Source organism: Bos grunniens, chromosome 1 (assembly GCF_055505025.1).
Source record: "Bos grunniens cultivar Pamir isolate PY7600 chromosome 1, Bosgru_T2T1.0, whole genome shotgun sequence".
Classification (NCBI taxonomy): Eukaryota; Metazoa; Chordata; class Mammalia; order Artiodactyla; family Bovidae; genus Bos; species Bos grunniens.
This window is the reverse complement of record NC_141165.1, coordinates 133,227,795-133,239,776: the sequence shown is the minus strand read 5'-3', so window position 1 is coordinate 133,239,776 and position 11,982 is coordinate 133,227,795. Positions and strand designations below refer to the sequence as shown.

Below are 11,982 nucleotides of genomic sequence, written 5' to 3'. Positions count from 1 at the left end.
GTTATTAAGTAACTACATTTGGGTAGCTCAAATTCTCCCTAGACATTTGGCAAAATTGCACTTCTAGCTCGCTTGACATATTGCACTTGGGAACCAAAAGAATCTATCCTTTTCCTCTTGGGACATCTTGACTTGCCTTCTAATCCATCATAACCGTATAGGGAGACCTCACCTCTAGTTGGAATCCTGTACTTGACCCACCCCCGGGAGGCCAGTACTTTAATTGCAATGTCGCTGCCAGTTTAGTATATTTAACGAATGGACTGTTGCCTCTATCTCTAGAAGAAAAGTCCATTCCTAACCTTTCACCCACTTCAAACCTATTAGTTTCTACTGTAAACATTATTTATGCTGTCAATTTCTGAGAGTAAGACATCAATATTTCTCCTTTGAGAATTCTGTTATATCATTTAATATTGTCTATCTTTAAAGGTAAAACAAAAATAAATAAACTACTGTATCTAACAACAAAACTGAACAAAATGATCTTTCCAATCAAAATGGTAAAAGAAGTTTCAACCTTAAACTTTTCTAGGACTTGAACCCAATGATTTTGTTGATAAATATTTGAGAATAATCAGGATTTTTTTTTAACTTTTAGGGAAAACGTGGATATTTCTTAAGCTTTAAATTTTGAAATATGCAAATATCAGATCTTGACCTCTTTCTGTAAGTCACTATATTATTGATGAGTGAGGTAAGAGTGCTAAAGAGTGCTAAATTACCCTTAAGTCTCAGTCCAGTGTGGATGGCTGTCACTATGATATGTGAAAACTAAGCATTCTACCCCTAGAGTCCTTTCAGGTCTTTTAGTTATAGATGGGTCTAAAAACATGATGGACAAAGTGTCCAAAATCCAAGAACCTAGTTTGATTATGATATATGAACCATATGCAAAGCAATTTTCATTTTCACTTCATATTTATGATGGATCTATCAGTAGTTGGAATAGGACTGAAATTTAGATACACATTACAAATGCTAATTTTATTCTTGTGTAACTGCATAACAACATCAGGAAACAGCTGCCTTCACAAAAATGCTGGCTTTAACTTATACTAAAGAGAGTTTCAGCAATTTTGCAAAACTTTAGAACATCCCAGTGCATTTTCTGGATGATTTGCATGAGGCCTGGAAAATGTATCCATGAAAATGTCTAAGGCACAGGAGGCTCATCTTCTCAAAAGAGCAAAACAGAGGGTATGATACTGACATCAATACTAAGCACATAGAAAAAGCGTGCCCTGCTGCAGTTGCAGATGTCCATATAAAGTGCAGTCACAGTAAGCCAACCTACATCTCTTGATGCTGTAGAGAATCACAGTACTAGTTAGAGAGTCCTGAAGATCAAATGGACCCTATCAATGTGGATGTGCAGATTTCCCTTTGTGAAGGCATGTCCTAGTGACCTGATTAAAATAATTGTTCAAGGACAAAGTAGCCTCCATTTTTTTAAAGAGTTGGCTTTGAAATATAGAGTTTATATATTGCTGAATAAATTAATAGGTATTAACATGGAAGCTCTCTCTTCAGTTGGATGTCCAATAGAAGAATCCAATCTTGGCAATGTGCTTGTGTGCTCAGTCGTGACTGACTCTGTGCAATCCCATGTACTGCGGCCTGTCAGATTCCTCTGTCTATGGAATTTTCCAGGCTGGAATACTGCAGTGAATTGCCTTTTCCTCCTCCAAGGGATCTTCCCAACACAGGGATCAAACCCACATCTACTGTATCTCCTGAATTGGCAAGCAGATTCTTTTACCGCTGAGCCTTCTGGGAAGCCCAATATTGACAACATGTTTTTGTATCTACAGTTAATTGAATGATTGATGATAAACCGCAAGAAAGCTGCTGGCTCACCATTTATAAAAATGTTCAGTATACTTATTTATACTTTTGTAGTTATTGTACCCAGTTTTCAGAGTTGGGGTGTCACATCTGCATACTCTTGATGGTGTGAGAGCTTCCTTATCACTGAAGGGTCTGAGTAGAAATGTGGTCATTATTTCTCAAAAAGGATATGAAGGTTGGTTCTTTTCTTCCATGGAATTAGCAGCAAAATATACATATTGCTGAGTCTTTGATGTATTTAATTATATAATTTAAATTATTGTATCTAATGGGGAGAACATAGGATAAAAGACTCCTGTAAAATAAGCTTATATTCTGGCAATTACATATATATCCTATTATATAAGGGCATATTTTTAAGTGTTCTTTTACAATTTGAACTGTCTTTATACTTTTAGTATATTTTAACATAATTAAACCATATAAATCATCTTGAAATGTAAAACAAAAAACAATACCTATAGATCTTATTCCAAAAATTCATGTAAAGTAAGTATTAAATTATAATTGTAAAGCAAATATACTTATGAACGTACATTGAATTTATAGGTAATACTGATGAAAATTTAATACACATTATGTCAAATTCATTTTATACATATATATAATTGCTATTTTATCAACACACATTGTACAATAATGGGCTAACGTCTTATAGTTGGTACTCATAATCTTGTTTTACCATTTTTTATTAATAAACATTGATAATTCCCAATTTAGGTTTAGACAAAAATATATATGCATGTCAACAGACCCTTTCCTCTGCCTTAAATTCAGTTTTAGGGGAAATTTACTTAGTTTTAATCACTTCAGTTATTCTCCCTACGTTTGTTTGAGTACAGCAAAGTTTCCTCCAGCAGTATGTATCATGGTGAAGAGAATCGTTACATTAACATAAACGTCTCTCTGTATCCAGGATCATCTCAAGGTCTTTAGTAATATAAATGTTTCTTAGAAATACATGTTCTACCATATACAGTATACAAAGGGAAACTACAGTATTTCTAGTTGGCATTTATTACATTCCAATTACGGGGATAGGCATGGATTCCAAGCCAAGAACAGAGCCTGCTATCCATGTGTTTATCAGGAGAGAAGAATGGGTCATGTGATAACCATAAGAAGTGGAAGAAGGGTAATTGGACACCGACTGCATGTGTTTCCAAGATCACCAGTGACAGATGCAGGATATGCTCAACCATTCCTCTGCTTTCCTCAAAGAAAAATCTCTTTTTTATAGCCAATCTAGTGTAGCACCATTATTAAAGGCAGATTTTTTTTTCAAAGGGGGAGGGAAAAGTTTTGATAGAGCTCTTGATCTGGCATTTAAAGGTCTGTTTACAATTTTTTTTTCCTCAACTGTTATCTTTAAAAATAAAATAGGGTACTTAAAAAAGAAAAGACCTAACCTAGTTCCTAAGTAAAAATCATGCACATTCTTATATTTGGAGAAGTATATTAAGTGAAGGACTTTCTTGATCGCTCAAACGGTTAAGCATCTGTCTACAATGTGGGAGACCCGGGTTCGATCCCTGGGTCAGGAAGATCCCCTGGAGAAGGAAATGGCAATCCACTCCAGTACTATTGCCTGGAAAATCCCATGGACAGAGGAGCCTGGTAGGCTACAGTCCATGGGGTCACAAAGAGTTGGACACAACTGAGCGACTTTACTTTACTATTAAGTGAAGAAAATCTGTAGTATAATAACTACCATAAAAATGTATTTGGATTTAAATGCTTAACACCTAAAATCTGAAAATTAAATTATCCTGGATTTATGTTTTATTTCACGATCTGAGCCACAGTCAGCTCCCAGTCTTTGGCTGACTGTATAAAGCTTCTCCATCATTGGCTCCAAAGAATATAATCAATCCACAGTCAGCTCCCAGTCTTTGGCTGACTGTATAAAGCTTCTCCATCATTGGCTCCAAAGAATATAATTAATCTGATTTTTGTATTGACCATCTAGTGATGTCCATGTGTAGAGTCATCATTTGTGTTCTTGAAAAAGGTGTTTGCTATGACCAGTGCGTTCTCTTGGCAAAACTTGGTTAGCCTTTGATCTGCTTCGTTTTGTACACCAACGCCAAATTTGCCTGTTACTCCAGGTGTCTCTTGATTTCCTACTTTTGCATTCCAGTCACATATAATGAATAGGACATCATTTTGGGGTGTTAGTTCTAGAAGGTCTTGTAGGTCTTCATGAAAGTGAAAGTGAAGTTGCTCAGTTGTGTCCAACTTTTTGTGACCCCGTGGACTGTAGCCTACCAGGCTCCTCTGTCCATGGGATTCTGCAAGAGTACTGGAGTGGGTTGCCATTTCCTTCTCCAGGGGATCTTCCCGACCTAGGGATTGAAAACCCGGGTCTCCTGCATTACAGGCAGATGCTTTAACCTCTGAGCCACCATAGAACTGTTCAATTTCAGCTTCTTCAGCATTACTGGCCAGGGCATAGATTTTGGATTGCTATGTTATTGAATGGGTTACCTTGGAAACAGAGATCATTCTGTCATTTTTGCGATTGCATCCAAGTACTGCATTTCGGACTCTATTGTTGACTATGAGGGCTACTCCATTTCTTCTAAGGAATTCTTGCCCATGTAGTAGACATAATGGTCATCTGAGTTAAATTCACCCATTCCAGTCCATTTTAGTTAGCTAATTCCTAAAATGTCAATGTTTAATCTTGCCGTCTCCTGTTTGACCACTTCCAATTTGCCTTGATTGATGGACCTAGCATTCCAGGTTCCTATGCAATATTCCTCTTTATAGCATCAGACTTTACTTCCATCACCAGTCACATCAACAACTGGGTGTTGTTTTTGCTTTGGCTCCCCCTCTTCTTTCATTCTGGAGTTATTTCTCCAGTGATCTCCAGTAACATATCGGGCACCTATGGACCTGGGGAGTTCATCTTTCAGTGTCCTATATTTTTGCCTTTTCATACTGTTCATGGGGTTCTCAAGGCAAAAGTACTGAAGTGGTTTGCCATTCCCTTCTCCAGTGGACCACATTTTGTCAGAAATCCACCATAACCCATCCATCTTGGGTGGTCCTACACAGTATGGATCTTAGTTTCACTGAGTTAGACAAGGCTGTGGTCCATGTAATCAGACTGACCATTAGGCCACTAGACCATTCAGGTATGACCTAAATCAAATCCCTTATGATTATACAGTGGAAGTGACAAATAGATTCAAAGGATTAGATCTGATAGACAGAGTGCCCGAACAACTATGGATGGAGCTTCTTGACAAGAAGCAGTGATCAATACCATTTCCAAGAAAAAGAAATGCAAAAAGGCAAAATGGTCATCTGATGAGGCCTTACAAAGAGATGAAAAAAGAAAAGATGCGAAAGGCAAAGGAGAAAAGGAAAGATATACCCAAATGCAGAGTTCCAGTGAAGAGCAAGGGGAGATTAGCAAGCCTTCCTCAGTGATCCATGCAAAGAAATAAAGGAAAACAATAGAATGGGAAAGACTAAAGATCTCTTCAAGAAAATTAGAGATACCAAGGGAAGATTTCAGGCAAAGATGGGCACAACAAAGGACAGAAATGGCATGGACCTAACAGAAGCAGAAGATATTAAGAGGAGATGGCAAGAATATACAGAAAAACTATCCAAAAAAGATCTTCATGACCCAGATAACCACGATGGTGTGATCACTCACATAAAGCCAGACATTCTGGAATGTGAAGCCAAGTGGGCCTTAGGAAGCATCACTATGAACAAAGCTAGTGGAGGTGATGGAATTTCAGTTGAGCTATTTCAAATCCTGAAAGATGATGCTGTGAAAGTGCTGCACTCAATATGCCCACAAATTTGGAAAACTCAGCAGTGGCCACAGGACTGGAAAAGGTCAGTTTTCATTCCAATCCCAAAGAAAGGCAATGTCAAAAAATTCTCAAACTATCACTCAATTGCACTCATCTCACACACTAGTAAAGTAATGCTCAAAATTCTCCAAGCCAGGCTTCAACACTACCTGAACCATGAACCTCCAGATGTTCATGGTGGATTTAGAAAAGGCAGAGGAACCAGAGATCAAATTGCCAATATCTCTTGGATCATTGAAAAAGCAAGAGAGTTCCATAAAAACATCTACTTCTGCTTTATTGACTATGACAAAGCCTTTGACTGTGTGGATCACAATAAACTGTGGAAAATTCTTTAAGAGATGGGAATACCAGACCACCTGACCTGCCTCCTGAGAAATCTGCATGCAGGTCAGGAAGCAACAGTTAGAACTGGACATGGGGAAACAGACTGGTTCCAAATAGGAAAAGGAGTATGTCAAGGCTGTATATTGTCACCCTGTTTATTTAACTTCTATGCAGAGTACATTATGAGAAATGCTGAGCCGGATTAAGCAAAAACTGGAATCAAGATTGCTGGGGGAAATATCAATAACCTCAGATATGTAGATGACACCACCCTTGTGACAGAAAGTGAAGAAGATCTAAAGAGCTTCTTGATGAAAGTGAAAGAGGAAAGTGAAAAAGTTGGCTTAAAGCTCAACATTCAGAAAACTAAGATCATGGCATCCGGTGCCATCACTTCATGGCAAATAGAAGGGGAAACAGTGGAAACAGTGTCAGACTTTATTTTTCGGGGCTTCAAAATCACTGCAGATAATGACTGCAGCCATGAAATTAAAAGACACTTGCTCCTTGGAATAAAAGTTATGACCAACCCAGACAGCATATTAAAAAGCAGAGACATTACTTTGCCAACAAAGTCCATCTAGTCAAAGCTTTGGATTTTCCAGTAGTCATGCATGGATATAATAATTGGAGTATAAAGAAAGGTGAGTGCCGAAGAACTCATGCTTTTGACGTGGTGTTAGAGAAAACTCTTGAGAGTCCCTTGGACAGCAAGGAGATCCAACGAGTCCTATCCTAAAGGAAATCAGTCCTGAATATTCATTGGAAGGACTGATGCTGAAGCTAAAACTCCAATACTCTGGCCACCTGATGCAAAGAGCTGACTCTTTGGAAAAGACCCTGATGCTGGGAAAGATTGAAAGCTGAAGGAGAAGGGGACAAGAGGAATGGATGGTTGGATGGCATCACTGATTCAACGGACATAAGTTTGAGTAAGCTTCCGTATTTGGTTATGGACAGGGAAGCCTGGCATGCTGTGCTGCAGTCTACAGGGTCACAATGAGTAGGACATAATCGAGGGACTGAACTGAACTGTTTTATTTCACAAACATTTGATGAAGCTCTTTCTATAAGCTAACTTTTTGAAATTATACTTTTTGGATTAGTTTCTTTGATAACCATTTTCTTTCTATAGAAAAATGATGATCCCTTAATTTTCAAGGGTATGACCTTGATCTACATAGATTTATTTGACATAGGTGCCATTTATTCATTTATTTATCAAGCAAATTTGAGCACCTGTTGAGTATGAGACATTGTTCATGGTGAATTTCTTAAACAAAACCCTCACCATTATCAAGCTTGCATTCTCTTCTCTTCCTCTTTTTGGGGTGGGGATAATTTCACATCTTATTGCTTAGTCACATAAAGTTCTTTAAAATTAGATGAATATTAATTATTATAATTATATACCATATATATTATATGTTATAATATTTTCTGATGTGTCTATGAAATTAATCAATAAACAATCAATAATTAGAATAGAAAAGAGTTTTGTTTGAGCCAAACCAAGGACTGGACCAGAAACCCCCTTCCCAGATTACTCTCAGAAGCTGCTCCAGAGAAGCTGGATAATCCATACAGTTTTATATCTTATGAGAACTAAAAACATTAAACTAGTCAAGGCTTCATGTCTCCAAGGTTTCAGAAAACAAAACAAAACATTCCAGCATGTAGCCAGCAAGTCAGCGTGTCCTTGACACACGCAAAGTGAGTCTTGTCATCAAAGGAAGACCAACATTGGTATCATAGGGAGAGGCATTTAATCTTTATTTTTAAGATGGATAATCCTTTACTTTTGGTCAATGTGTACTTTTCTTTAATAATCAAAGCAGATGTACTATGTAGGCTTGATAGGCCACAAACTGGCTAAATATAGCATAAATTTTAAGTCACCTCATGTGTAATCCCAAATGACTTCCCTGTGTCTCAGTATGTGAAAATGTATTTGATCAGAAGCGTCAGGGATTATGCCTATGGTACGATACTGATGGCAGATTTCATGACCTTCTGTCATGGAAATGGATCATTTTCCAAAAGTTTGCCTGACTTATTTTGAATTTGACTATAATCTTAGATTGCTGGGAGAAGACCTTTGTATCACAATTGATTAGAAGGTATGTCTCTTAAATGGGCTTCCCAGGTGGCTCAGTTTTGAAGAATCCACCTGCCAAGAAGGTGACATGGGTTGGATCCCTAGAGGGATCCCACATTGGGAAGATCAAGGGATTCCCTCATTGAGAAGAGTCCTTGGAGAAGGAAATGGCAACCCACTCCAGTATTCTTGCCTGGGAAACCCCATGGACAGAGGAGCCTTGGTGGGCTACAGTCCAGGGGTTGGAAAAGAGCTGGACATGACTTAGCAACTAAACAACCATGTCAGTTAAGGTGGTGTGACATGTGATAATGTGCGTAATAAGAAAGTTGGGCCAACTCATTAAAAGTATCATCAGTATAAACAGATTCTGGATTGTCATTTTCTCAAGACTCCGGAAGAAGATTTTTTTTCCCCCATAGCCTTTGACAAGAGTTAGAAACAATTAATATAACGATTTTAAAACTCCCGTAGGGAAATAGCATGCCAGCTAAGGCTAAAATTTGGGACCAATGCTGCTAGCCTATATGTGAAAACAAAACAACACATTACAAGAGAGGCTGGTGTTGATTAGTAAGAAATAAACATTCCTGTGGTTCATTTGAAGGCAAATCTGTAGTAGTCAGCAGAGAATACGTGTGACTACATCTGAAGGTTGGAATTTTCAAGTTCCTGTGTGCACTGAGAAACTGAGTGCCACAGCAATGCAGATGAAGAAAAGATGGTGTCGGATGCTTTCCTTTTCCATCTGGTGTTTTACAGCAGCTCCAGTACTATTGCCTGGAAAATCCCATGGACAGAGGAGCCTGGTAGGCTACAGTCTATGGGGTCGCAAAGAGTCGGACACGACTGAGCGATTTCATTTCACTTTCACTATGCTCACAGTTACTCTTTTTTTTTTTTGGACACCCAAATCTTTTATTGAGGGGACAGTTGGGGGAGGCCTCTCACTGCACAGCCTGTTCGTTGGCGCTGCTTCCTGAGTCCTGTGGCTTCATCACGTCCGGCAGCTCAGGTGGGCTAGAGAAAGGCTCGATGCGCAGGGCCTTGAATGCCTCATCTGCCCTGAAGGCTAGCCCCACAGTGGCCGGGGCCTGAGGCCGTGCTGTCTGGCTGGTGAAGCCACACTCGCCCAACGTCTTGCCGTCATCCAGAAGCTGGTCCTCCTTGTACAGCCGCTGCTCATCCGGCGGCCGCTTGAGGATATCCTCGACGATGCGCTTCAGCTCGAACACGGTGCTCGACTCCTTGGCGTCCGTGAAGATGGTGGTCTTGTGGCGCCGGATCATGAGGAACACGTCCTGGGGGCGGCGGGCCGGCGTGAGCGCGGAGCCGGGCCCCCACCCCTCCCCCGCGCGGCCCCGCGGCCCCGGCCCCGGCCCCGACCCGGGCCCGGCCCGGCGCCCCTGCTCCCGCGCCCGCTCACCTCACAGTTACTCTTAAAGGAAAATAGAATGAAAGAAAAAACCACCTTCACAGTGTCATGTTGTTTAGGCTGAATAGTCTAAGCCAAATTATTACTTAGGAATAAATTAAATATTGAATAACACAGAGTCCAAACACAAATTAGATACACTCGAGGGAAACGTCTCACTACAACGATAGCCCGAGTTAATTCTACTTGCCTGGAAGCAAGAAGCTAGTGCTACCAGTCCCAGGAAAGAGGGTTAATATGTATTTTGCCATTTCCACCCTGTATTAAATTGCAACAATCCCAGTATTCTCTACTACTCCCCCTAATTTATTTTTATCCGTGAATGTAGTGCAGGAGACCCGGGTTCGATCCCTGGGTCGGGAAGATCCCCTGGAGAAGGAAATGGCAACCCACTCCAGTACTCTTGTCTGGAAAAGTCCATGAACTGAGGAGACTGGTAGGCTACAGTCCCTGGGGTTGCAAAGAGTTGGACATGAATGTATTACCAAATAACACATTATATATTTAACTTTTTTTTTAATATTATTTCTCTGGCAGTGGAATATAAGCTTCACAAGGGCATGGATTTTGAAATATTTTGTTTCATTTTAAATCCCTCGCTCATAGTAGGCATCCAATATATATCTTTGAAAGAAATAATTTATTAATCTTGTAAATTTAATTATGATACAGGGGATATGATAGTTTATGTAACAAATATTTTTTCCAGACACATTCTGAGAAACAAAGACTGTTCTGAGCCCTAACAAGAGATTTGTTAATTAATTCACTCGTCTTTTACCTAGATGCTTGAGAAATATAACTTTTAAGATATTTTAATATAATTTAATATTTTAAGAAATATGTTCACATATGTATTTTACATACATGCATAAAACATTTGATCACATGTAAGTTTTCAGTAATTATTTTCTTTTTTTTTTTTTTACTTAGTTTGGCTCAATATAAAACTTTTTCTTACTCTCCCCTCCTCCCTCCCACCACAGGCACCTAAGAATAATCATAAAATTCTTCCCAAAACACAGGAGTATTTATATGGAGAAGAACCATGTACTTTTTATTATATTTCAAGTTTTTTTTAAGGATTAACTTTTAAATGCATTTGATATATGCCTCTGCTGCTAAGTCGTTCAGTCATGTCCAACTGTTTGCAACCCCATGGACTGTAGCCCACCAGGCTCCTCTGTCCGTGGGATTCTCCAGGCAAGAATCCTAGAGTGGGTTGCCATGCCCTCTTCCAGGGAATCTTCCCAACTCAGGGAGTAAACCCACGTCTCTTATGTCTTCTGCACTGGCAGTCAGGTTCTTTACCACTAGCATCACCTGGAAAGCCCATATTTTGTGCTAGGAAAAACATCATTCAAAAATGGAATTATAAAATTTAAAGGAATTATGCATCAAATAGACACTACAACAAGAGGTTGTGGGTTTTGTGAGTTATGGAAAAAGCAATTCTTCACATTTGCTTCAATGCATATTCTCATAGTAATATTGCTATTCATAAATATAGCAATTGCATTATAGGTAAGCTGACAGAACCTATTGAAGCAAGATTTTATTGAGATATTTTACTCTCTTAATAAGATTTTACACTTAAATTCTATCAAAAGAAATGATTCTGCAAAAGATTCTGTTTTGCACTTATTTTTTCCCACTTGGTGTACCAATCTCATATCTCTTGAGTCATAGATCTGCACAATTCCACACCTTTCTCACTGCCTCCACTTGCTGTCAAGTGAGCTTGACAATTCTTCTTTCCTTATCTCAGAAGTTCTGCAGTTAAGAATGCGCTCCTGTAGTCCTTTTAGTCTAAGGATATATCTAAGTTTCTTCCTGAATCTTTGATATGCCTGTTCTTCTCCCTGCATTTACCCTGTGAGTGTGAGCCTTCAACGGCAGAGAAAAATCTCCTGCTTTGTATCCCCAGGAACACTATCTTTGCCCAATTTGAGTTTGTGGCTGAATTTCTTCTGCCACCAACTGTTATTTTTGCCTTGTGTTTCTCTTGCCTATGGCTAACTCTGGTAGTAGTATTCTTTATATCTCATATCTTATCTTCCAAGTGCACTCTTTGAGAGTTTTGAAACATTGCTTCTGTAAGTAATGAAAAATATGTTTTTTAGAAACATGCAAGCTACTTCTAAATCTTTCTCTTTTTTAAACAACATAAATACCACTGAAGGAAAGATTAAATTCCATAGTGTCACTTAACTCTAGGTTATCCTAGAGAATACTTGCAAAGATTTGGGCGAGATAAATGGAGGGGGAATGCACTAAGGAGACCAGTGTTGCACCCCAGCTGCTGCGTAGGACAACAGAGATGGGAGCCATGACTTTCCTCTGTGCTCTTCTTCCATTGCGCCATCTCAGGCCCCACATACTGGAAAAAGAAGGTGTTTTAGGTTATGATAAAGTAAGAGTAATGAGAAGAG

The 11,982-nt window shown here is 39.1% G+C and overlaps 1 pseudogene; it reads right to left on the bottom strand.

Annotated features, from left to right (window-relative positions):
• Positions 1-9,006: 9,006 nt before the first annotated feature.
• Positions 9,007-9,451, bottom strand: LOC147380218 (elongin-B pseudogene; annotated as a pseudogene).
• Positions 9,452-11,982: the final 2,531 nt, after the last annotated feature.